The 24,624-nt window shown below is 49.8% G+C and overlaps 1 pseudogene; it reads left to right on the forward strand.

Moving 5' to 3' along the window:
• Positions 1-24,624, forward strand: part of LOC131094398 (zinc finger protein 850-like) — a 672,678-nt pseudogene that overhangs the window by 543,394 nt on the left and 104,660 nt on the right.

Consider the following 24,624-nt stretch of genomic DNA (forward strand, 5'->3'; position numbering starts at 1 on the left):
AGACTTTGCTACACCAGACGTAGCTTGCCTACTGGATTCCCAGAGGACAAGAGCTCCATAACCACCATTAGACATCCAGAGGAAGACCAGACCTTCTACAGCATCACTGCTCTGAAAGAATCACGTTCGTATCTCCAACAGGACTGCAGTAACCATTTAATAGGACTGCAGCCACCACCCTGACCAAAAGGGTGTCAGGTTATATCCTGACTCTGTCCATTTAAGGCAGTGTTTCTGTGTAATTGCTTTGATCCTAATTTTCTTATTAAATTGTAATTCTGACTTAGACTCTCTCCCAGGTTTGCCTTCAAACCAGTACAAAAACCAATGAGCTCATCTGTTGTTTTCTGCCGAAAAAAGGATTTCCCATTCCCAAACCTTTGCCAGATGGAAGAGGAGGCTGAGAGGAAGATGAGGATGCCCCAGGACACCCAGGCAGGTGAGGAGGAAGTCAATGCCTCTTTCTCCCTCTCTCCTGCTCCATCTCCCAGCCCAGCATGGCCCCCAGCTGCAGGACAACCCTGCTGCCAATCCCATCCTGCCGGGGATGCACTGGAGGGATCTCCTTCCTCTTCCCTCTGGCATGGTGGAAAATCCCATCCTCTCCTTGTCCTTCCTCCTCCAGACAAGAAGCTGAGGATGGAGACCAGAGAGGAAAAATCCCCGTGGAAGAACCTGGAGGAAGAGGCTGTTTTGAGTGGCTGCACGGGAAAGGAATCAAACAGAGAGGAAAATCCCCAGAGATCCCACAGGAGGAGGGGCTGCAAACCCAGACAAGGGTGCTCTGTGTAGGAAAGACCCACCCTGAGCCAGGAAGGTGGGCAGAGCTTCAGCCAGAGCTCAGAGCTGGTGGTCCATGAGCAGCTTCATGATGGAGTGAAGCCCCACAAGTGCTTGGAGTGTGGGAAGAGCTTCAGGCAGAGCAGCACCCTGATCCGTCACCAGATGATCCACACTGGGGAATGGACCTATGAGTGTGAGGAATGTGGGAAGGGCTTCAGCTGCAGCTCCCAGCTCATCAACCATCAACAAATCCACACTGGTGAAAGGCTCTACGAGTTTCCCGAGTATCAGAAGAGGTTTCAGAGCAGCTCCCATCTCCTCCGCCACCAGCGAATTCACACAGAGGAGAGAGCCTTCCGCTGCCCTGAGTGCGGGAAGGGCTTCCAGAAAAAATCCACCCTCATCACCCACCGGCACAACCATACTGGGGAGAGGCCCTGTGAGTGTCCCACCTGTGGGAAGAGGTTCCAGACCAGCCCAAATCTCTGCCTGAATGAGAGGAGTTACACTGGGGAGAGGCCCTTCCGCTGCCCCGACTGTGGGAAGGGCTTCAAGAAAAAATCCACCTTTATCATCCACCGGCGCATCCATACTGGGGAGAGGCCCTACGAGTCCCCCACATCATGGGAAGAGCTTCTCCATGAGCTCAGACTTGACCAGACACCAATGGAGTCACCAGTAAGGGAAGTTCTGTGAGTGCCCCATCTGCAGGAAGAGCTTCATGCCCAGCTCCAGCTTCTTTCCCCATTGGAAGTCACATGTTGGGAAGAGTGATCCATTTTTCCTGTGATCCATGCTGGGAAAACAGTTGTCCCTTTTCCTGCCCCTCCCAATGGCATGATGTGTCATTTAAAAACATGAGGGTCTGCCCATGCCCGTGTCATTACATTCACTACCACCTCAGGTCACTGCCAGGGGCAGGAAAGGGACTGTCTCTCTCTCTCTCTCTCTCCCCTGAGGAGAAGGGTGTCCTTTCCAGGCAGGGGAAATTGTGGCCAGGCAGACCCAGTGAGTTGTGTTGTAGTTTTCCCTGTCAAAGTTTTATTTATCCCTTCTGTAATCAATATTGTTTCTGTTCCATTTGTTTCTTATCTTGTTCCTGTTCCCAATAAATTCTTCTTATCCCAGCCCAGGATCTTTGCCTTTTGTGCTTTCCATGGGAGGTGGGAGGGCAGCGCAGTTTTAGCGGGAGTAAAAAATTGGGGAATCCCATTCCTGAATCCCAGCCCATTGAAACCGAGCATCCCAGCTGGTCCCAGCCCTGGTGGCCATGGCAACAGCCTCGGGAGCGGGTCCCTGGCTGGGGCTGTGGGAACCTCTTCCCTCTGGTGCCCAGGGACAGGAGTGGAGGGAACGGCTGCAGCTGAGTCGGGGCAGGCTCAGGCTGGATGTCAGGAAAAGGTTTTTGCTCAGGCTCCGCAGGGAAGGGTCCCAGCTCCAGGGCTCTCTGAGCTCCGGCAGCGTTTGGACAGCGCTGTCAGGCCCAGGCTGGCATTGTTGGGGTATCCTGTGCAGGGCCAGCAGTTGCACTGGAGGATCCTGATGGGTCCCTCCCAGCTCAGCCAATTCTGTGGTTCTGGGATCCCATGAGTCTGGGGATGGGGCTGCAAATAGTTTCCATGGCAACAGGATCTGGCTGCAGGCCTGAGCTGGTGTCCATGGCAACCAGCCCAGCATGGGGTCTCCATGGAGCTGCCAAGGGACTAAGCATAGCAACAGGGGGCTGGTGATGGTTGCCATGGAAAGTGACCATAGCAACAGGACCCTGATAATGGTTGCCATGGATACTGACCACAGTAACAACAGGGTCTGGTGATGGTTGCCTGCGAAGGATCTGATTTTTCACAGGCCCTCAGAGGGGTTCCATGGGGACTTTCCAAGAGTCTCCAGGCTGTTCCAGAGCTGGAATGTCACAGGCAGAGACAGGGGCTCCATGGAGACCTCCAAGAGCTTTCTGGGGATGGTAAAGAGCCCTGTGGTCAGAGGCAGTCACAGCCATTCCATGGTGACATCCCAGGGGACCTTGGGCTGCAAAGGCACCGATCTGTCACAGGCACTCACAGGGGTTCCTGTCATGGGCACAGTGGGAGCTTCAGGCAAAAGCTTTATTTCTTTTTTGGAGAAACTCCTGCTGAGACATGAGGTGGAGAAATTACACCCAACAGCCACCATGGATCCTCAACCCCCTGCAGGGCCCCTGGACTTCTAAAATTCCTTCTAAGAGAGGACACTGGGAGTGGCTGGATCCAATCCCAGCCCCAGATTTTGTCAAAGCTGTAAAAGATTGGACAGGTGGAATTGAACTTTTACACAATTGGTCCCACAGGATTAAAGACTGAATACCAGATGAATTTATATAAATACAGCTCTGATTGATTCTGATCATGATTAGACAGAATGTTCATTTACACCATAGAGTAAATGAAGAAAAGGAGTTATTGTTGTGGTCCGTGGTGGTGGTGGACACAACCTTGTATCAATGGGCAGGAGCCATAAGAGCACAAGCACAGGCAGACAACAGACACACAGACACAGAGACACACAGACACAGACACACACAGATACACATAAACACATACACACATACACACACACACACAGGACACACAGAGATGCACACAGACACACACAGAGACACACACACAGATACACAGAGACACAGACACACACATACAGACACATAGACACACACAGACACACACACAGACACACACACAGACACACAGAGACACAGACACACACACACACACAGAGACACAGACACACATATGCAGCAGCTCAGCAGTGAAGACACGGGAGGGTCCAGGCATGGAGTTCCAACGTGCTTCATTGTAGAGCAACACCAAAAGCGTCCAGGGGCCAAAGACAAAGACAAAGGAGGGTCCAGAGTATAAATACAGGCAAAGAAGGTGCAGAGGAGAGCACCAGGGCCCCAATGCTCTGAGGGCTCAGGGATGGTACACAGGGAAGGGACCAATAGGAAATGCCAGAGTAGATGGACAGTGTTACACACCAGTGGGAAGACAGGGAAGGGAGAACTCACCAGAACATAAACATATAAGGGAAAAAGGAATAGGAAAGGCCAACGGGCCAATAGGGAGGACAGAACTGGGACAAATTAACATAGTGCTGCAGAGCAGCAGGGGGAAGCCTTTTTTCTCACTTTGAGCTTTGAGGAATGCCCAGAGCCTGCGGTGTGTCTCTCCAGGGCATTTCTGCTGCCTTTTCCCTGGTAGGCTCACAGGTTTCCACAGTTATGCAGTGTCACAATGATCTCCTTGGTTCTGCAGCCCTGCTGTAGCTGCTGTGTAACAATCCGCCTGTGGTACCATGAGGCTCTGTAGTGTCACCCACAGCCCCTCACAGACTTTTAAGGCCTCTCTGAGTTCCCCATTGCCCCTCATGGCCTCTCAAGGCCATTCATGGCCCCTCATGACTGATGGCCCTTCACAGCCCCTCACAGCCTCAGGCCCGGGGCTCCTCCCAAGGCAGGAGAAGAGGTTTGGCCCTACTTGCTGAAATAAACAAGGGCCAGGAGACTTCTTCTCCTTTTTAGTGCCTTTATTAAAAGTGATCAGCTCAGGATAGGGCAGCTCAACGGGTCTGCAGCATCCGTCGTCTCTCCCAGGGCGGCTCAGAGGAGGAGGATATGCGCAGCTCTGTCCACTAGGGGCAGAGCTGGGGGAAATCCAGTCCTTGTGGAAGCCTTAAGAGTGTGATGTCCCCGTCAGATGGTGCCCCTCCCACTCCGTCAGCTTGGTCTCACCGCTGGGGTCAACTCCCATGGTCAGGGCGAGAGGGTCCAAAGGTGTTCCGCATCTCTGCAGGCTCAGCACTCGGCTCCTGACGTCCAGACATCACTCCAGTCTCTCAACTCTTATTTGGCTCGTTGTTTTTAGGGTTCCTGCACGTTTGGAGTAGGCGTCCCACCGCATGCTGGTCCTTGGAGTCACTTTGCATAGCCCCCCCCCCACCCTCTCAGGTCTCTTCACCCTTCAGGGAAAAGTACACCTTAGCCTCGGGCAAGGCTCTGCTAATGCAAAAGGAGCGATTAGCCACAACGACCCGTGATTACAATAACAAAACACGAAGAACTTGGGCAGTTACAGTGATCTGGCTGCCTTTTTGTAACTTTTTCTCACAAAAAAAATATTAACCGAATTTTTGTTCATAACAGTCCCCCCTCTTTTTCTTTGATCGAGCTTAAATTCTAAGCTCGCATCAACTCCTAATTTTTTTGTTTTGAATCTACTATAAATCTCTTGTGCACTTTGGTAATCATGGTTACTTAACCTTGTTACTTCCTTTGGTTTCTTCAGGTTGGTCTGCAGTGCAAGTACTATTCTACTAAAACAGATAAATAAGCATAGTAAAAAGAGCAATCCTCCAAGTACACACACAGTGAGAAAAACTACCTTTTCCCATACATCCTTTTTGAAAATCTCCAGGTTCTTCCACCCACTGGGATCAAGTGTAGGAGTTTGATCTTCATTATTTACACATGCTAACCTTTTTATTTAGTTTGAAATGATCCTAATAATTGAATTCTTTATCTTTAATACTGCCTGGAGCCAGATAACTTTGTTTAACATAGATATTGGGATCCGAATTTGGCTTTTACAATTTTGGATTTTCTCAGTTTCTATTTCACTGTGCCTGTTCTGTTTAATTTCTCCCAAATTATTATATATAGGAACTCCCAAATTTGATCCAGTTTCTTTGGGTAATAAGAAAATTGGTTTTATCACTCTAGCGGTGCAGCTGCCAGACGAGATCAAATCTAGGGGTTTAAGGCTCCCCTGAAATGTGTTCCAAAAGGGGTTTATCTCTTTTCCAGTACACTCATATAAATACTTGTAAGAAATAATTTTTCTTACCATTTTCACCATTTCTTTGCTTTTTACTAGATCTGCTGAGCTTGTCTCAGCAGCATCACATTCAAAGCACAACCAGGCTTCCCCTATAGGGCACTCTCCTAGGAGTGGCTGCCTAAAAGTGGCAGTATTGTATGCTATCCAATACACTCTTTTATTTTTCTGATAAAGGACCAATTGGGAGAGGTTTACACAATCAGGGTTAGAACTGATGTGGACTCACGACAAGGAGCTCACTTCCTCCTCATAGAGGGGTTGGTAGCATTCACTGCACGGCTCAGCTGGGCTCCCCTGAGCACCACCAGCAATCAGAGCCATCATTACTACCCTTCCCAAGAGTCCTGTATAGGTCATCTTGCACAGCCTGCCCACCCGGCCTTGCCTCTTGGGGAATTTTACTGAGGAAAAGCTTCCAAGCTCTTTTGAGTCCCTTCTACCCGTTTCTCTGGTTAAACCTCTCTTGGTCTGTTCCCTACCAATTTTGGTTTCCCCTCCCAGGGGAGTGTTCTGTAGAGGATTAACCTGGAGTCTTTAGAAATAAATTGGGGAACTTAACCAGAATTACTTATTTACAGTCTTAAACTTTTTACCAACATAGTTTACACAGAACAGTCTTAAAACATTTTAAGCAATATTAGAACTCTGATGCCAATTTTTTTTTTCCCACACAGTTCAGTCTTTTTGACTCTTCCTTCTGAGAGTCAACTTTAAATCACAGTATACTCAGGTGAATTAACTTGTGAAGCAGATGAATCTTGTCCAGCGCCGGGGGATGAGAGTGATGTGGACTCTGGTCCAATGCCAGAGGGGAAAACTGGGAGTCTGGCCCAATGCCAGAAGGAGAAAGGGGTGGAGTCCGGTCCAATGCCAGAGGAAGAATGGGGTGCAGTCCGGTCCAATGCCAGAAGGAAAAGAAATGGTGTTGAATCCTGGTCCAATGCCAGGGGGTGAGAGTGATGTGAGTCCAACCTTTTCCTTTTGATCTGCACCGTCGAATTAGTAAGGAAGAGTACCTGAAATGGACTTTCAAACACAGGCATTAATGGTCTGCTATTTAATGATTTTATCAAAACTCAGTTTCTCTGTTTAATGTTATTGGTTAATTTCTCTTTTTCCATAGCTTGCATGTTTCTCTCATCAACTTCTACATACTCTGTATTTTGCAAGGAGTTGTATTTCTCAGCTAACTTAACTCCCAAAGTATTTTTATTCCCCTATTTTTCTGTGTATTTAATTCACTGGTTTTCTGTTCTATTTTTCAAGATGTTATCTATTTATCTCTTGCTTCTGTTTCTTACTTTCACTTACAGCTTAAATACTTCTTTCAACCCCTTACACTTAAATATTTTTTTTTACACCATTCTTCTACACAGTACACTTCTCTCTAAGGAGATGTGGTAAAACTTGTAATGCACAATCTACATTACCTCTATTCTAATTTGTCTATATTCATTCTCACACATTCCTTCACACCCTCAAGACACAAACTGGATCATTATTGCTAGATAATCACTGTGGCTCCCCTCACCTTGGGGTTGGCACACAGGTCTCAGTATCCCTGGGCCTCCTGGAAGGGCCCTGGCTCTGGTTGCCTCTGGTGCACATTCACCTGTGAGGCTGTCTGCGTGTCACTCACGCTCTTACAACTACGGCTCCCTCACACATCTGGGGAGCACTAGTCTGGTTTGCAGGTCACACACACACTTCCACTGCCCCCTTCCCACCTGCCGGGGAAGTTGAGGCTGACTTTGTGACTCACTCTCACACACACAACAAGACAACAATAAGGTAGCTTTTACTTTCACATCACTTATTACAAGTTTAGTTTTACTGGCCAGTTTTGGTGCTATTGGATATCCTTTCTACCTAGCTGTTTTTTCTAACTTCAGATGTTTTTCACTATACTATACTATACTATACTATACTATACTATACTATACTATACTATACTATACTTCTTACTACTTTGTTGAGACAGGACTTATCTGCTCCTGTATCTATTCTAATTCTTCATTTAGGGATCCCACTTTAAAGTTTACCAAGGGCTCTTCTAGATGTTGCATCGGGTCCCCTATAGTGTAAAGCCCCTGACCCTCTAATTGTCACCTCTAAGGATCTTCCCTAAATTATCTTGTTCCCTGGCTATTGCTGCATCGAGACTGAGCTTTCTACAAAACCTCCTGACGTGTCCTGCCTTTCCACAGTAATAGCAATGTCGTTCTCTCAAAGGGCCTTGAGGTGTCTCCATCCCTCTTGTACCTGACAGTACTGACCTATCCTTGCCTCCTCCTGGTGGTGGACCCGCCCACCCTGCACTTTCTCTAGCTACAGCAACCATGATCCTAGCCTTGGCCCTTGCTTTATCTTCCTCCCTCCTTAAATACACCTTCAATGCCTCTCTTAATAACTCATTAATGTCCTTCTCTTGCCAATCTTCCATCTTTTCCAGTTTTCTCCGTATATCACGCCAAGATTTGGTAACAAATTGGACTTTTAGTAGCATTTGACCTTCTGGGGTGTCTGGGTCTATTCTAGAGTACATCTGGAAGTTCCGCCTTAGGCGATTAAGCCAGGCAGCAGGAGCTTCATCCTTCCCTTGTGCACCCTCAAATGCCAATTGGGTGTTAGTTCCTTTGGGAACTGACTCTTTGATCCCCCGTATTATCAAAGACCTATATTCCCTCATGGCCTTCCTCCCCTCCTCCTGATTAGGGTTCCAGTTGGGCTCCGTTAGTGGCAATTTCTGTTCACCTGTTGGCACCTGGGGTCCTGGACTGTTATCTTTCTCCCAAATTTTTATGCCAGCCGCCCTTATCATCTGGACCTCTTCTGGGGAAAATAATATACTCAGGATGGAATTCATCTCCCCCCAAGTGTAGATATTTGGACCTAGAAATTGATGCACTTGGTTGGCTATGCCCACTGGGTCCTCAACTAAATGCCCCAACTCTTTCTTGAATCCTCTCACCTCAGAAGCAGTTAGGGGAGCATTCACAAAGCCAACACCTCCCGCTACTCCTCCCATAGGAACCTCTCTGAGCCGAAAGAGTCTCTCTGCCTTGGAGGTCTTGGATCTGGTGCTACAGTACGGCCCATCTTCAGATGCCAAACTACTTTGTGGGTTCTTTGGGTTACCCTGAACTTTCTGCCCATCAGCAGGTGTATTTGCTGATAGCTGTTTACTGGGTGAGGCGGCATTTGTGTCCCAACTCGGAGGAGGTAAAGGGACAGCAATAGGAGGGGGAGAAGAGTCTGAGTAGATATTAAGCAGAGCTGGAGAAGGGGTGGAGAATGCAGCAGGTGGAGTAGGCACTTGTGGTGATGCAGAAGGGACTGGAGGGGATACTGGGTTTATCATAGCGGAAGCTGAAAAGGTAAAAGGAGGAATTTGAGCAGGTGGTAATGAGATGGCAGCCGGGGGAGGAACCGGACCTGCCATTTGAGGTGCTTGAAGAAGAGGATTATAAGGTGGAGGGGCAGAAGGAGGCAAATAATCTAGGGGGTCCCATCTTTTACTAGTTCTATCATCCCCTCCTTCATTCCCCTCTTTCTTCCTCTGTACCTTACAAATTCGCACCCCTTCATCCCCAACAGTGCTCTTTAACCAGCAAGATACATACAGTAATTGCTCAGGATCAGTATCGCCTCGAGCTGTCAGATAATTATTTAATTGTTGGCACATCCACTTATCCTTTGTCCCACACCAAGGCCATCCTCCTTGCACCTCTAATTCTGGCCACACTTCCATACAATAATGGATCATTTTCACTTTATCTAATCCCTCCGTGGCCTCTATAGAATCCCATTTTACTAACAGTTCTCCTAAGGGACTATTGGGATGTATATACCTCGGTCTCTTGCCGGTCTTTTTACTATTACAACATCCCATTTTTCAGGTCTCAATAAAAAAAGTCCCAAAGGTGCCTCTACTGACCGGGAATTTCAAAAAACCTTGTTTGAGGAGCTTCATCCTCCTCCACTGAACTTCAAATTTCTGCCTGATGCTCAGGACTTTATAGTGAAACAACTGCCCAATCTCTTGATTGCCCAACTTCCCAGCGTCAGGTCTTACATCTATCGGGACTTGAACACACGAAGCCTCGGCCAAGAATCCAGATCGTGCCTGACTCCCTCAGTCCCTCAGTCAGGAAAAACAACTGCCTGATTTTTTAGTTCGCCTAACCCGCCAATTTTTAGGCTTCACTGTATCAGGACTTAAAAGCAAACCGCAGCCTCCTTCACTGGGGTTTGTGCCTGACTCCCTTTGTCAGGACTTACTTTGCCTGCAGGGCTTGTGAAACACCCGAATCCTTCTCAGGACTGACAAATCTTACACGAATCCTTCTCGAGACTTACAAAAGTGCCTGATCTCCCTTTGTCAGGACTTTGGGGTGCGTGCCACTCATACACAGTAATTCACTCCGCACGCCCGGAGTGGGGGGGCCCTTTTTCCCCCTTGGGAGACGACTTCACTCACACTAATTCCACTCGCTTTCCCCTGTTTCTGGCCTGCCCCTTCGCAGGAGTCAGGAAACGCGGTGCTAAGGGGACCCTCTCACTTCGAAGGTCCGGCTGCCGGCCCTCGTCTCACTCACACACACATGCGCACGTCTCCCACTCCCGCCACCGGATTTCTCACCAGTCCGGTGCTCCAGTGCTCTTCTGCGTCGCTGTCCTGAGCCGGTCCCTCTTGGTCCTGGTAGCCAGCTGTCCTCTGAAGATCCAAGCCTGTGCTGCCCTGAGCCAGCCCTCAGAGAAAGAAAGGATCGGGTTCCAGCGCTGTTTTCAGCTCTGTTTGACTCACCATGAGGTGACAGCAGGAGGCTGCTGGTGCCTTTGCCTTGGGAATTGCAGTTCATGGCTGCTCTTGACCCTCTTCTGCTTACCACCTGAATTTTATCCATAAAAATGCAAGTGCCTCTCAGTTGGTGCTACCCATGGTGCTTTCCTGACAGTGAAGTCAGTATTTTTGTCACAGACATAAAGATCGGCAGATACTGGAATGCCCACTGGTCCCTGAGCAATAAAGTGAGGGGAATTAAAGTCACACAGGCCACATTTGCAGCGCTCAAACACAGCCCTGTTGCTGGCGTTGTTGAAATAGAATAAACTGACAGAGGCCATAACAGAAATTGCCTCTGCAGTGTGGAATTAAATTAAAAAATCCACCAGGAGAAGCAGAAACCAGAACTTCTCGACTCGCTTCATTGCTCCTTCCCAGCAGCAGGAAACGTAGATGCCCAGAGGTGTTTTGCACTGCTGCTGCCCCCAGTTTGAGGCCAGGCTCTGCCCAGTCCCAGCGGGAGCCTGAGCCCAGCCCAGGGAGCTCAGCACACCCGGGGCCAGGCCCAGAGCCCTGGGCACGGCTGTCCATTGCGGGGCAGTGGCGCAGACAGAATGTCCTGCAGCCCAAACCTCCTGCTCCTGCCACACAGCGCCAGCCTTCTCCCCCTCCTCCTCCTCTCCCAGCATGGCACAAATTCCAGCTCGGAGGAGGCTTCCCCAGAGAAGGCTCCAGCTCCTGTTCCAGTCTGAATGTCCCTGCAGAGGAACAGGGCATCTTTCAGCCACTTCCACAAGCTCAGGCTTCGCACTTCCTGGGGAATCTGGGATGCAAATGGCCATGCTAAGAAAGCCAAAAGCCAAAATGTATTAGTAATTATTAGAAAAAAAATCACCCTTCTTCCAGGCAAAGTTCACCAGGTCATTCCCTGCATTTGTCCTTTTCAGATTCTTTCAGTCAGCTGCTCTTAGAGGTCCATCTTGTTCTGGTGCTTATCATGAACTGATTGTGCTCTTGATTTATGTACCAAGGCACCAGATGTGGAATCATCTACACTGAACTCAGAAACAAACTCCCTCTGTCAGAGTATTTTCACATTCCAGATAATTTTCAAGATGTCCAGTGACAGGTTGGAATGATCATCACACAACTCTCCACTTGTGGCTGCAGGCTCTGGAGATTCTTTCTCTGCATTCAGCCAGGCTTGTATTCCCTAACAAGTCCTGGTATCACCTCATGTTTTCTTAGCCTAGAACAGTAACAATGAAAACCTCACCAATGGCACAACTCCCCAGTCCACCAGCAAAAGAAAGGACAAGTTGTCAAGTTCTCTAAACCTTTGTCCTGCTTGGCTGCAGAAGTCGTGCTGCACTCACAGTGTGGAAAGACAAATGAAGCTGCACGTGGCGGCACATCTTGTGACAGGAGCTCGACCTCATTCTCCAGGAAATGTTTTTGAAAAGAGCAGACGGGATTACAGAGAAGATTCCTGGAAAACTGAACCAGCTATCCAGAAGTGAAATGAAAATGGAAAGAAACCATTTGAAATAATTTCCTCTATTTATTTCTATGCTCCCCTTTTCCATCTTGCACTACTTCTCCATGCCATTAATTCCAAATGAATCTCACCTCTAAGATCAATGACTTAGCAAGTTTTAGACACTCTAAAATACCATGAGCTGCACACAGTTGGCCTTCCCCTGTTTTTGTTGGAAAGCAACACTGGAGCCATCAGTGCAGTGCTTGGGTTGGGCACAAATCCTGCAGGCAGAGAATGTGCCCCGGCAGTGTGCAACCCTCAGCAGGGACAATGCTCAGCAGCGTTGCTGTGCTAGGTCTCCATGGAACCATGCCAGGGGCAGCTGCTATGCTCAGAGGCCATCGCAGCCCCCGCCCTGCTCCAGAGCCCCTTGGCAGGGTAGGCTCCTGCCCTGGCTCTGTGTGCCAGGAGCCGGCAGCGCTGGGTGCAGGGAGCCCAGGGAGGGCACAGAAACGCTGGGTGAGAAATGCTGGGGCACAGCAAGATGGGTGAGTGCAGCCGGCCAGGGCAGAGGAGCAGCACGTCCAGGGAGCACAGCCTGCAGGACAGATGGCCAAGGGGAGAAAACAACAAACTTCTCAGGAGGGTGGAGAACAAACTTTTAGTTGCAAACTTCAGAGAATAAGGTACTTGGGAAATCTGAAAAAGCATTGAATTACAGTAAACCACTTGACAAAGCACTGACTGAGCTAACTCTAACCTGTCCAACTTCAAGTTATCCAGATTTTGAGAAGAGGAAGTCAGGAGAAGAGAGAGAGGGAGACAGAGATCCACAGTCAGTCTTGGATCTCTGCTGCTGTGAGCTCCAGGTCTGTGGGACGTGTCGGTGTCACACCCGTGTCACAGCCTGACCTGCTCTGGTCCCTCTAACAATTGGGATTTTTGGGGTGCCAGGAGCTTGGCAGCCACTTTGGGGCTGCACCAGAGACTGCAGTGGCTGGGGTGGGGCAGTGACCACCCCACCTATGCAGAACTTACCCTGCCCCCAAACACACACTGGAGATGTCTGGGGCCGTTCATCATTTCTCTGCTCTCCAGCGCCGAGGCAACGGACTCTGACTACAGCTCTGAGCTTATGCCCAAGGCAACCACCCCTGGCAATGGAGCTCCATGGAGCTGCCATCAGGAAATCCCCAAGAGCTGGGGACTGCCCCAAAACTGCCTCAGAAACATGAGATACTCCAAAATCTCTTCAGCAATGTGGATTATTCAAGAACTCACTCAGTAATGGGCTCCCCCTCCCTTCATCATCCCCAAACTTTGGCTGTCTCATTCCAGACCCCAACCCACCTCCCCAATCCCAACCCCAACCCATCCCAGCCCTCCTAGATATCATGACCTCCTTCCCAAGCTCTACTTCCCCAATTTCCCACCTCCCAAACCCCCTCCTACCCATCCTGCCTCACCCAATGCCCATCTCACCGCTCCTGATTTGCATCACACTTCGCCCAATCTCCTTACAACCACATTCCACACCAAGGGGTTGTGGAATCGAGGAATTTTGTGGTGGGAGTGAGTAGTTTCAGTGCTATTGAGCTGACAGATCAAACCCTCTTGTCTCTTTGAGTGCCAAGAGAGGGAGAAAACTAAACCAAATACCCCCAAAAACCCCAGATTCTCCCAATTATCTCAGTGAATCCCAGATTCCCCTGAAACATAAGTAAAAAGTGAGGCTTTGGATGTCTTTGATGAATTTATTGATTTTTACCCTGATTTTGTCTGTTTTAAAGGGATGAAGATGAATCCAAAGAAAATTAGGGCCAAAACAAAAGAATACCCAGCCCAGTGTTTTCCCAACATGGATCACAGGGAATGTGGGTCACCAGGGCTGTGACCAATGTGGGTCCTCCCATGAGGGATGAAGCCGGAGCAATGCATGAAGCTCCTCCTGCAGTTGGGGCACTCACAGAGCTGCCCTTACCAGTGACTCTGTTGGTGTTGGGTAAAGAACGAGTGGTGTGAGAAGCTCTTCCCACACTGGGGACATTCGTAGGGCCTCTCCCCAGTGTGGATGCACCGTCCAGCAGTCGGGGCAGCAGAAGGGCCTCTCCTTAGTGTGAATCTGCTCATGTGCAAGGAAGTGGGTGCTGGTGTGAAACCTCTTCTGACACTTGGGACACTCGTAGGGCCTATTCCCAGTGTGGAACCTCAGGTGGACAACAGGTCGGACCTGTAGCTGAAGTTCATCCCACATGAAGGGCCGTTCCCAGTGTGGATCCTCTGGTCGCAGATCAGGTTGAATCTCTTCCTGAAGCTCTTCCCACACTCCAAGCACTCGTAGGGCCTCCAGCTGTCATGAAGCTGCTCATGGACCACCAGCTCTGAGCTCTGGCTGAAGCTCTGCCCACCTTCCTGGCTCAGGGTGGGTCTTTCCTCCTCAGAGCACCCTGGGCTGGGTTTGGAGCCCATCCTTGTGTGGGATTGCCAAAGCTTTTCCTCCCCACTGGGTTTCTGCACTGTGCAGTAACTCAAAATGGCCTCTTCCACCAGGTTCTGCCCTGGGGATTTGTCCTCCCTGGTCTCCATCCTCAGCTCTTTGTCTGGGGGAGGAAGGACAAGGAGAGGATGGGATTTTCCTCCATGCCAGAGGGAAGGGGAAGGAGATCCCCCCAGTGCATCCCTGACAGGGCAAGGTTGGCAGTGGGGTTGTCTTGCAGCCACGGGCCATGCTGGGCTGGGAGATGGAGCAGGAGAGAGGGGGAAAAGGGCACTGACTTCCTCCTGACCTGTCTGGGTGTCCCGGGGCATCTTCCTCTTCCTTGTAGCCTTCTCCTCCTCCATTCAGCCAAGGTTTGGGAATGGGAAATCCTGGTTTGGGGAAAAACACGTGAATGGCTTGGGTTGGGGATTCCTCCCACCCAAGTCCATCACGAGAAGTCATCTGGTGTCCATAAAAACCTTCAAAAATCAAGAGTGAATCAAAAAAAGCCATCAGGATTTTCCCATTTCCAGTCTCTGGTGTTCTGGTGGTCCCCCCATCTCAGGGCTGCTGGAGATCCCATGGGTACTGGGGATTCCCCCTTTCCAGGGTCTTGCTTAGGGATTTTAGGGGAATTTCAGGGTCCCCCACTCCAGCCTCACCCCAGTCCAGCCACTTGGGTCTCTTCCCTCTTCCCACCACCCTGTCCTGTTTAGGGCAAATTGGGGAGAAAATCTCCAAAAGAGTTTCCTCTAGAAAGCAGATTCAAGCGGCCCCTCCCCCAACCGGATTGAGAAAATATTTCCATGGAGAAAAGGGGAAAAATCTGTTTATTTAAAAGGCAAAGCATTCACCAGCACAAAAAATGAACAATATTAAAAAATGAAACCTCTTGCCGCTCCAAAATAGATGACAAACTCAAAAAGTCCCTCTGTGGGCTGTAGCTCAGCTCATTCAGTCTCTTATCAGTCTTTTATCACTCTGTTATCGGTCCCTCCAGCACTGGAAATGCCGCAGCCCAGGCTCTGCCAGGTGGGCCACAGGTGGGAGGTGCCAGTGTTGTTCTGGGTGTTCAGTCCAGAGCAGGTTTAAACAGCTCCGAAGAAAAGCAAAAACCACAGTCCAAGGAACTTCTCTGTCTCAGCGAGCTAAAACTAACTAAAAGCAAAGGAGAGCTCTGTCCTGCTGTCAGTCTGTCCACAGAGAACTGATACTTTAGGTTTTAAATTTTTCCGTTCTGTTTTGATGTGCAGCTTGTAGCTTTATACTGGGATCTTGTCACAGGGTGGTGAAGATAAAACAATCCTCTTCTAGCTGGAGACTCAAGGACAATCTCTTAAAACTTCAGGCCCAAAGCATAAACAACATGGAGAGAAGAGAGCGGGCAAGCAAGCAAGGAAGATGTAACTTCATCATTTGAAACTATTAACTGAGCAGTTAACTTCTATATACAAATGGACTAAAACTTGCTAAAATGTGAGATCTCATGACCAAGCCCTCTTTTGCTCCGAGCTTGAAGCCATCCAGGCAGAGCCACAGCTGTGGCTCCTGTGCTGCCTGAGTGTGGCCTTTGAAGGCATTTCAATAAAAATCCACTTTATTTCTCTTAGCTCCTCTGTTCCAGCTCCTAAAGGCATCACAACACTCCAGGAGCCGGAATGCAGAGGAGTGAGTGCAGTGTATGAAAACAAACTGCAGCTTCTTCCTCTTCCCCTTCACTCTCAGAACCAGCCTTAAAGGTGCAGAACTAATTTCTGGGCTAAACAGACCGATGGGGGTACGAGCATCATGAAGTCACCCCAGGACATCCCCCTGTCAGGGTGAGGGGGTCCCGTCCCCGCCTCATCTCCAGGCTGCCGGGGGTCCCACAGCTCCGGTATCTCTCCTTCCCCTCTCCCCACCCCGGGGATCCCCCGTTCCACAGCCCTAGCTCTCACGGGGATCCCCAAAACCAATGTCCCGCCCCGTTGGTACCGGGCCATCCCCACGTGGACCCCCCGGACCCTCCCAAGGGGCGATCATGGCTCCTCTCCCCGCAAAAAAGCTCCTCTTAGGGAGCCCGGAGATATCCGGAGCTTGAGTCCGGGATCTGCCGGCTCCGAACACTCTCCAAAAAATCCTCCCTGCGACCCCTTCCTGGAGCCGGGGCGGGCTCAGCCTTCACCCTCACCTGCGGCTCAGGGCTGGGGGTGATGCTCCCAGAGCAGGGAGTGCTGCACGCTCAGCGTGTGGGCACTGGGAGTGCCGGGATTCTCCCGCTCCTGCTCCTGCTTCGCCTCTCCCTCCTCTTCCTGATCCTTGTCCTAATCATCATCCACGGCCTCCTCCCCGTCCTCCACATTCTCATCCTTGTCCTCGTCCTCCTCCTCATCCTCCTCCTCTTCCTCGTTCTTGTCCTCCTCTTCCTTGTCCTCATCCTCCTTCTCCTCTTCCTCCTCCTCCTCATCATCCTCATCTTCTTCCTCAACTTCTTTGTCTTACTACTCCTCCTCTTCATCCTCCTCTTTCTCGTCCTCTTTTTCCTCCTCCTCATCCTCCTCCTCTTTCTCTGCCTCGTCATCCTCCTCCTTCTTTTTCCTCGTCATCCTGTTCCTCCTCATCCTCCTTGTCCTCCTCCTCATCCTCCTCCTCCTTGTCCTCCTCATCCTCCTCATCCCTGTCCTCCTCCTCCTTCTCCTACTCGTCTTCTTCCTCATCCTCCTCCTAATCGTCCTTCTCCTCGTCTTCCTTGTCCTCCTTGTCCTCGTCCTCCTCCCCCTCTTCCTCCTCCTCATCCTCTTCCCCCTCCCATTCCTCCTTTTCCTCCTCTTCATCCTTGGTTCCCATGACGCCCTGCTGTGTCACCTCGTCCTCATCATTGTTCTCCTCCTCCCCTTCTTCCCCCTCCCCCTCCCCCTCCTCCTCTTCCTCCTTCTCATCATCCTCATCATCCTACTCGTCCTTGTCCACCTCCTCCTCCACGGCCTCCTCCTCGTTCACCTCCTTCACATCCTCGTCCTTGTCCTCATCATCCTCCTCCTCCATGTCCATTTCCTTGTCCTCCTCCTCTTGCTCATCTTCTTCCTTCTCATCCTCATCCTCTTTCTCATCCTCCTCATCCTCCTCTCAACAGAACTGGAGATTTTCCCCTCCTTCTTTTCTGTGCATGGTTGAAGCCCAGCTACCCTTCTCTTCTGGTGCCTCATTCTCTCCTGAGCTGAGGATGTCAAACACACCAGGAGCAGGAAAATCCCCATTCCCTTTTTGCTTGTGGCTGTAGCCTGGAACATTCACTCCACAATGAGATCTTTCTGACAGCACTGCTGAATGACACTGGGAGGAGGTTTGTGAGAAAGGGCAGAAATTGTATTTTGAAACTAAATCAAGTCACAAAATTATTTCTTTCTGCCCCATTCATTTTCAGTCAGTTCCAGTTCTGTTTTTCAGAGTGCCACCTTCTCAGATCATTGTGTTTCTGTCCTCCGTTCTCTCCTGCCTTTCTCTGCCTGCTCTGTTCTCTTTCAGTGTCTCTCTTGACCCAGGACAGCTCCCACCAAAGACCCTGCCCTGATTTAATTCCCAATCCAGGAGCTGCAACAGCCATGGGTGAAGTTATGAAGGCTGGCAGTGAAATGTCACTCTAAGAGCTTGCTTCACTTGGCTTTTGGCTCCTTCTTAAGAACTTGGCCTTCAAGGGCAGGAACATCTTTTCCTGGCTGGGAACTGGAATTCTAGCCCCTGGCAGTGTGTGCCGTGGATCCCAGAGGGGCATTCCCAAGGCTCCCAGGGTGCTGCTCCTGCCGTGCCTCCCAAGGAGCTGTGCAGGGCCAGGGGACAAGGTCCAGCAGTTCTGTTGGTTCTGCAGTGCCACAACGGCCCCTGGTTCCATGAGTTTCCCTACTGCCAACAGCGGATCCTTGGTTCCCATGATGCCCTGCTGCTGTGTCACCATGGATATTTGGTGCCATGAAGTTCTTCTGTGTCACAATGGCCTCCCTCACTCCATGAGGTTCCACAGTGTCACAACAGCCTCCTTGGATGGGCAATGTCACTATGCACCACTGGCTCCATGCAGCCCCACTGGTCACCATAGACTCCTTGGTTCCATGAGGTTCTGGGTGTGTCTCCATGGCCCCTTGGTTCCATGGGACCCCAGGGTCACAATTGACTCCTTGCTTCCACATCGCCCCCTCAGTCCAAAATGGCCCCTTTGTTCCATGGGGAACACAAAGGTTTTGTAGAAACATTGAGCAAATCCTGCTGAACACACCTGGGAATATCTGTTTGCATTCAAGAGAGGGGTTAAAGGTGAGGATGGCACCAGCAGCTTCCATCTGCAACAGAGATCCAGGGAAAGGACAAGGATAGAGAATTCAGCTGGAACACTCAGAGAATTCTGCTTCCAGAGATCATTTCTACACACACTGTCCCTTGGAAAAAGGTGACACCATTCCAGGCAGCCTGGACTGAGCAGGTGGTTCCTGAGTGGAGTTTGTTGTTTCGGAAACCTGCTCAGGCTTTTCCATTCTTTCCTTCTCAACAGGGAAACTTCTTCTGGGCCTGTGTGCAGGCAGAGCCCTGAGGAGACCAGGTGGGACATGGTGCAATGGGCTGGGACATGGAGCTGCAGAGCTCAGGGGACAAGGTTCTGCTGCAGGGCACAGGGATGTCAGTCCCAGGTGGACCATGTCAGACATGGTGAGGCTGGGGGTGAGGAGCAGCTTGTCCAAACAGGGTCAGCCCTCAAGGGGCTCATTCTTCTCTGTGCCCAGACCTCCTAAGGAGACATTCAGCATTAGGATCACCTGGGGAATGCTTCTATCAGCTCTTCTCTGAACTGGAAAATAAAAAAATACTCACTTGATTAAAGAAGAAAAGTCATGAGATGCACTTTGAAATCTTTCTCTTGAAAAGAATTCCAAACTGACTCCAGTGAGCTGTTTAAGCCCTGAAGACCTGAAAACCATTGAAACTAGACAAAGAGCCCCAAAGTGCTTTCTGTATTTTAATGAAACCCATGGTGGATTAGGGGCTGAGTCCAGGACCCTCAGGCACTGAGAGAAGGCTGAAGAAGCTGCTCAAGGAGTCAGAAGCAAAACTCCAAGTCCTTTGGAGAATCACTGGACCCCACTGAGGGCAGGGAGTGCCAAAGGTTCCCCAGGGACTGCTGAGAGCAGATCCTTGAGGCCAGGATTGCACAGAGCCCAAGGCTCTGAGCAGGGAACTGCAATGCTGAGCAAGATCTGGGCTGGTTGGAGGAAGCAGAAAGTCCAAGCCCTGAGCCCAGCCTGTGACAGCAGGGCCCGTGCCTCACGGGTGGCTCAGGGCTGTTTGTGGGGCACTGGGATGTGAGGGGCAGCAAGGACAAATGCCATAAACCTGTGTGACACTCCAGATCTTCATGGAACCAAGGGGCCAGTGGGATACTGTGGGAAGTTGTGGGACCAAGGGGATCATTGTGGCACTGCTGGGGCCCATGGAACCAAGGGGCCAGTGTGACACTCTGGGGCCTCATGGAAACAAGAGGCCATTGTGAGCCTGCTGGGCTGTAACACCCCAGAATGCTGAAATGCTGGGGGTAACCAACGGTTCCTTTCCTTGACTTTGGGTCACAGGAGAAACACCAACCAGATATTCTCAACATGGGCAGATGCAAAGAATATTCTTGGTAGGAAGGGACCCACAAGGATCATCAAGTCCAGCTCTTAAGTGAATGGCCCACACAGGTATTGAACCCACAGCCTTGGTGATACCAGCACCATGCTCTGACCAACTGAGCTAAGAGGTCAAAATGACAAAAAATTTTACTGGCAAAATACAGGCAGTCAAGGAACTATGGCAAATGTTTTAATACAACATCCACTTCAACATAAACCTCTTATCATAGCATTAATTTCATTGCCTTAGTCCATTTCACCTGAAAACTGTTAACCCTTAAGATATTAAGTTACACAAAAATGTTCCATGTAAGTAGGATTAGAAGGAGAAGAAATAAAGAACAAGAGAAAGACAGAAGATCTATAGAAAGACGCGCACATAGGTACCAACCACTCAGGTTCCAGCCTCAATAACAAAGGAACCGCAGGAGAAGCCAGGGCCCAGACCCTGGGCTGGCCTCGTGCTCCGGCTTTTAACACCCCGGGCCCTCATGGGCCCGCCCCTGGGATGGGACTGCCAGTTGCTTCTCCAATCAGAGCCAGGGTAGAGCCCGCTGGTGGTGTGTGATTGATTGACAGCTGGGCCAATCAGAAGTGGGTCAGGATAGCCCCCCCCCCCCCCCCCCCCCCCGCTGTGTGATTGACAGCTCTGCCAGGCCAGGGGCTCTGTCCCACCATAAACCAAGGCCTGACCCGACCCTGGCCCCACACGGGCATTCTGAGCATCCCAAGGTGTCTCGGGACATAGATCTCATCCAGCCTCTGACAGTGTCACCATGACCCCTTAGTTCCATGAGGTTCTGTAGTGTCACTGTGGTGTCCTTGGACCCGCATTGTGACAACTGACCCATGGTTCCATGAGGTTCCATAGTGTCACTGTGGTCGCTGTCAGAGACTGGATGAGATCGATGTCCCAAGACATCCACAGGCCGAGCACTCAGACATTTCTGAGTGACTTACTCAGCCGTCCTATCTCTCTTTTCCCCCGGGGCCCCCTCAATACATACTGTATCCACTGATGCCAGCAGGTCCTTGTCTGTCCTTGCAGGAGGCAAGCTCAGACAAGCAGAACCCCTCCAGGAAAATCCTGGGGCGCGCCTTGGAGGTCCGTCTATCCCCTCTGCCCCTGTGGGGACAGAGAAGTACCATCTGAGGTGCCAAAATATTTTGCGGAGATATAGCCAAAAACTCCACAACTTTGTGGAAGTTGTAAAGCCGGTATGTTTATTATTACAGTGCTGGACACATGCAGAGATTATGCTCCTTAAAAGGCATGCATACCTCTGGGAACTTCAGGTCCCTTTTTGTCCCCCTCTCATATACATATGCATACAATTTCACAAGAGGATAATACATATTCATTTTTACTAATTTTGCGTGACATTTGCTACTGGTTTTTCTTTTTATCAGAAAGAATTCCTAGGTCAGGTTGACTTGCTCTCACAGCAGTCTCTGTCTCTATCATCCTCTGTCTCCCCCCCCTTATCTCTGTCCTTCATTGAGCAACTTCACTGAGCCTAGGTTCTGCAGTCAGGCTAAATAGCTATGGTTTCTAACCATAGACTCAAATCAAAAATGTACATTTCACCTAAATCAAAATGAATTTCTACCCTGGAAAATTTCCACTTTGTCTCACACTACAGAACCTCATGGAACCAAGTGTCAGTTGTGACAATGGAAATCCAAGGAAACTATGTTGTGAGTATGGAACCTTATGGAATCAAGGAGACCATTGTGCAACTCAGAGGCCCTATAGAAGCAAGAGTCAATGATTAAACAGTGGGGCCCATATAAAAAGGAGCCATTGTGACACAGAGGGGCTGCAGGAAGCCAAAGGACCCTTGTGATTCTGTGGGGGCTCATGAAACCAAGAAGCCATTGTGACATTGCAAGACTTCATGGAATCAGAGAACACTGTGTCAGTGTGGGGACCCGTGAAATCAATGGAACATGGAACAGGTCTGCCTAGTTTGGACTCCTGGGGGCTGTCAGGTCCCACTGAATTTGACATGTCAAGGGCTACTTCCCATCTGATTGTGAAGCACTGGGGCTCTGTGCTTTCCTTCCTATGGGAAAGAACTCTTTTTCTTGTCTAGTCACCCATGGCCAAAACTGGGATTCTGCATCTAAAATTCTCTATATCCAAAGGTTACTCCTAGACAAAATCTGCCCATACAGTCAAGTCTGGTTAGACTTGGCCTCTGGTGACTGCCTCTCATCTGCCCCTGCAACACTGGGGCTCACTTGTTTCCTTCCTATGGACACCATTGTGACACTGCAGGGTGTTGTGGAACCGATGGGCCATGGTGACACTGCAGGCCCTTGTGGAACCTGTTACACTGTAGGAACTTGTGGAACCAAGAGGAACATTGTGACCCTGCAGGGTACCATGAAACCAAGGGGACACCGTGACACTGTGAGGCCTCGTGGAATCAAGAACATCCCTGTGGCTCTGTTGGGCCGCATGGTCCCAAGGGGCCGGTGTGAAGCAGCAGGGCTTTGTGGAACCAAGAGGCCATTGCTGCATTTAAGGGCCTGGTGGAGCCAAAGGGCTGTTGTGATCCTGCTGGGCACTGTGGATCCATGGAGAGCATTGTGGCCTTGCAAGGCCCCTTGGAATTGTGGAGGCCCTTGTGACACTGTGGGGCCCCATGGAACGAAAGGGCCATTGTGACCCTGCAGGGCCTCATGGAAGCACGGGGCCATTGTGACACTGTGGGAATTCGTGGAACCAAGAGGATCATTTTTGCACTACTGGGCCCCGATGGAACCAAGGGCCATGATGACACAGAGGGGCTTCATGGAACCCAAAGACCATTAGGACACTGTGGGGAATTGTGCAGCTATGGAGACCATTAAGATCCTTGTGCAACCATTAAGGACTTTTGTAACTAAGGGGACATTATGACACCTTAGGGCATCATGGAAGCAAGGAGCCATTGTGACACTGCAGGGCCCTCTGGAACCAAGGGAATACAAAATTGATATGGCTGCCTTAGTCTCCCAGGGGTCACCTGACAGGTCTGGCTGACCTTGGAATGTGGAAAACCACTCCCATCCGCCTCTGAAACACTGGGGCTCTGGGCTTTCCTTTTTATGGAAAAGAACTGTCCATCTTTTCCAGGTATCTGTGGCCAAAATTTGGATTCTACCTCCAAATTTCTTATATCCAAGGATTGCTGCCAGATAAAAGCTTCCAGGACAGACAAGTCTGGTTGGTCTTTGACTCCAGAGTGCCAGAACTCATCTGTTTTCCAAGCACTGGAAACAGCTCTGTGCTTTGCTTTGTATGGAAAAAATCATCTTTCTCCAGGCACAAATGTCTTCAATTAGGATTCCGCATTCGTAATTTTGAATATCCAAGGGTTGTGCCAAGCAAACCTTCCAGGACAGACAGGTCAGGCTTACTTTGACCTCTGGTGGTTGCTGTTCATCAGATCCTGAAATATGGGGGCTCCGTGCTTTCCTTCCTATGGAGACCAATGTGACACTTGGGAGTCCTGTGAAATGAAGGGGCCATTGTGACACTGCAGAGCACCATGGATCCAAGGGACCATTGTGACACTGTGGAGCCTCATGGAACCAAGGACATCATTGTGGCTGTTGAGCCACATGGTCCCAAGGGGCCAGTGCACAGCTGTGGTGTGGTAATTAGCCCAGCTGAAACTCAGAGTCAGCCAGATTTTACTTCAGAAGAACTGGGTGTGAGTTTCAAGCCCTGGGAATTATTTGTTTTACTTAGGGTGAGCTTGAGCGTTCTCCCATAAGCCTTTAATATTGCTATGCTAACTTGTCCAAGTTCTATTCCCCTATTGGTTACTGGTTTTCCTATATGGTTATTGTTCTAGAGTGTTCTATCCACAAGTGTACATGTTGTAGGTTCCCCTTTGTCTCAGGTCTTTGGATCCTGCCCCTCATACTCTTCTCGACTTCTCCATGTTTATTGTTTTTTACCCTGTTAATAAAGTTCCTTTAAAACAACTCCATTGATCCTGCCCCTTTTCATTTTTGCCACCCTCACCCTGAAGTCAGGGAACCAGAGAGGTTTGTCACAGCCACCTTCACTGCGACATTTGGCACCCAAAGAGTGACCCTGACATTCAGGGCTCCCTGTGTCAGTCACGTCAGCTGGGGTTAGCTGATGGATAGGCCAGCGCTCCCTGGGATTTTGGATCGTGCCGGGCCCAGCAGATTCATCATTGCTTCAAGGGACCTTGCCCAGGATCTGCCGGGGTAACGATGATTTCAGCTGCATAGGATTACAGGTGGGTTTGGGGAAATGCAAGACATTTTTTGCCCATTTTGCCACTGTGTTTTTACAATATGAACCCACGTCCCATAATTGATTTGCGTAGTTCCGGTGGCTCTTCCCCATAAGGCAGAGAAAGAGAAAAATGGGCAGCCAGATGTCCAAAGTAGAAAGGAGCATATATGGATGCTTTAATTTTCACTGGTCATGATATAATATTTTAAAAGAAGAAATTAAAATCAATCATGAGATGGATCATTAGAAACTTTCCAGACACCTCTGCTGATGAAGTCCATACTACTGAATTTTGGGACTCAGTAGGAGTTAAATTGTACAAAGT

This window comes from Melospiza georgiana, chromosome 29 (assembly GCF_028018845.1).
Source record: "Melospiza georgiana isolate bMelGeo1 chromosome 29, bMelGeo1.pri, whole genome shotgun sequence".
Classification (NCBI taxonomy): domain Eukaryota; kingdom Metazoa; phylum Chordata; class Aves; order Passeriformes; family Passerellidae; genus Melospiza; species Melospiza georgiana.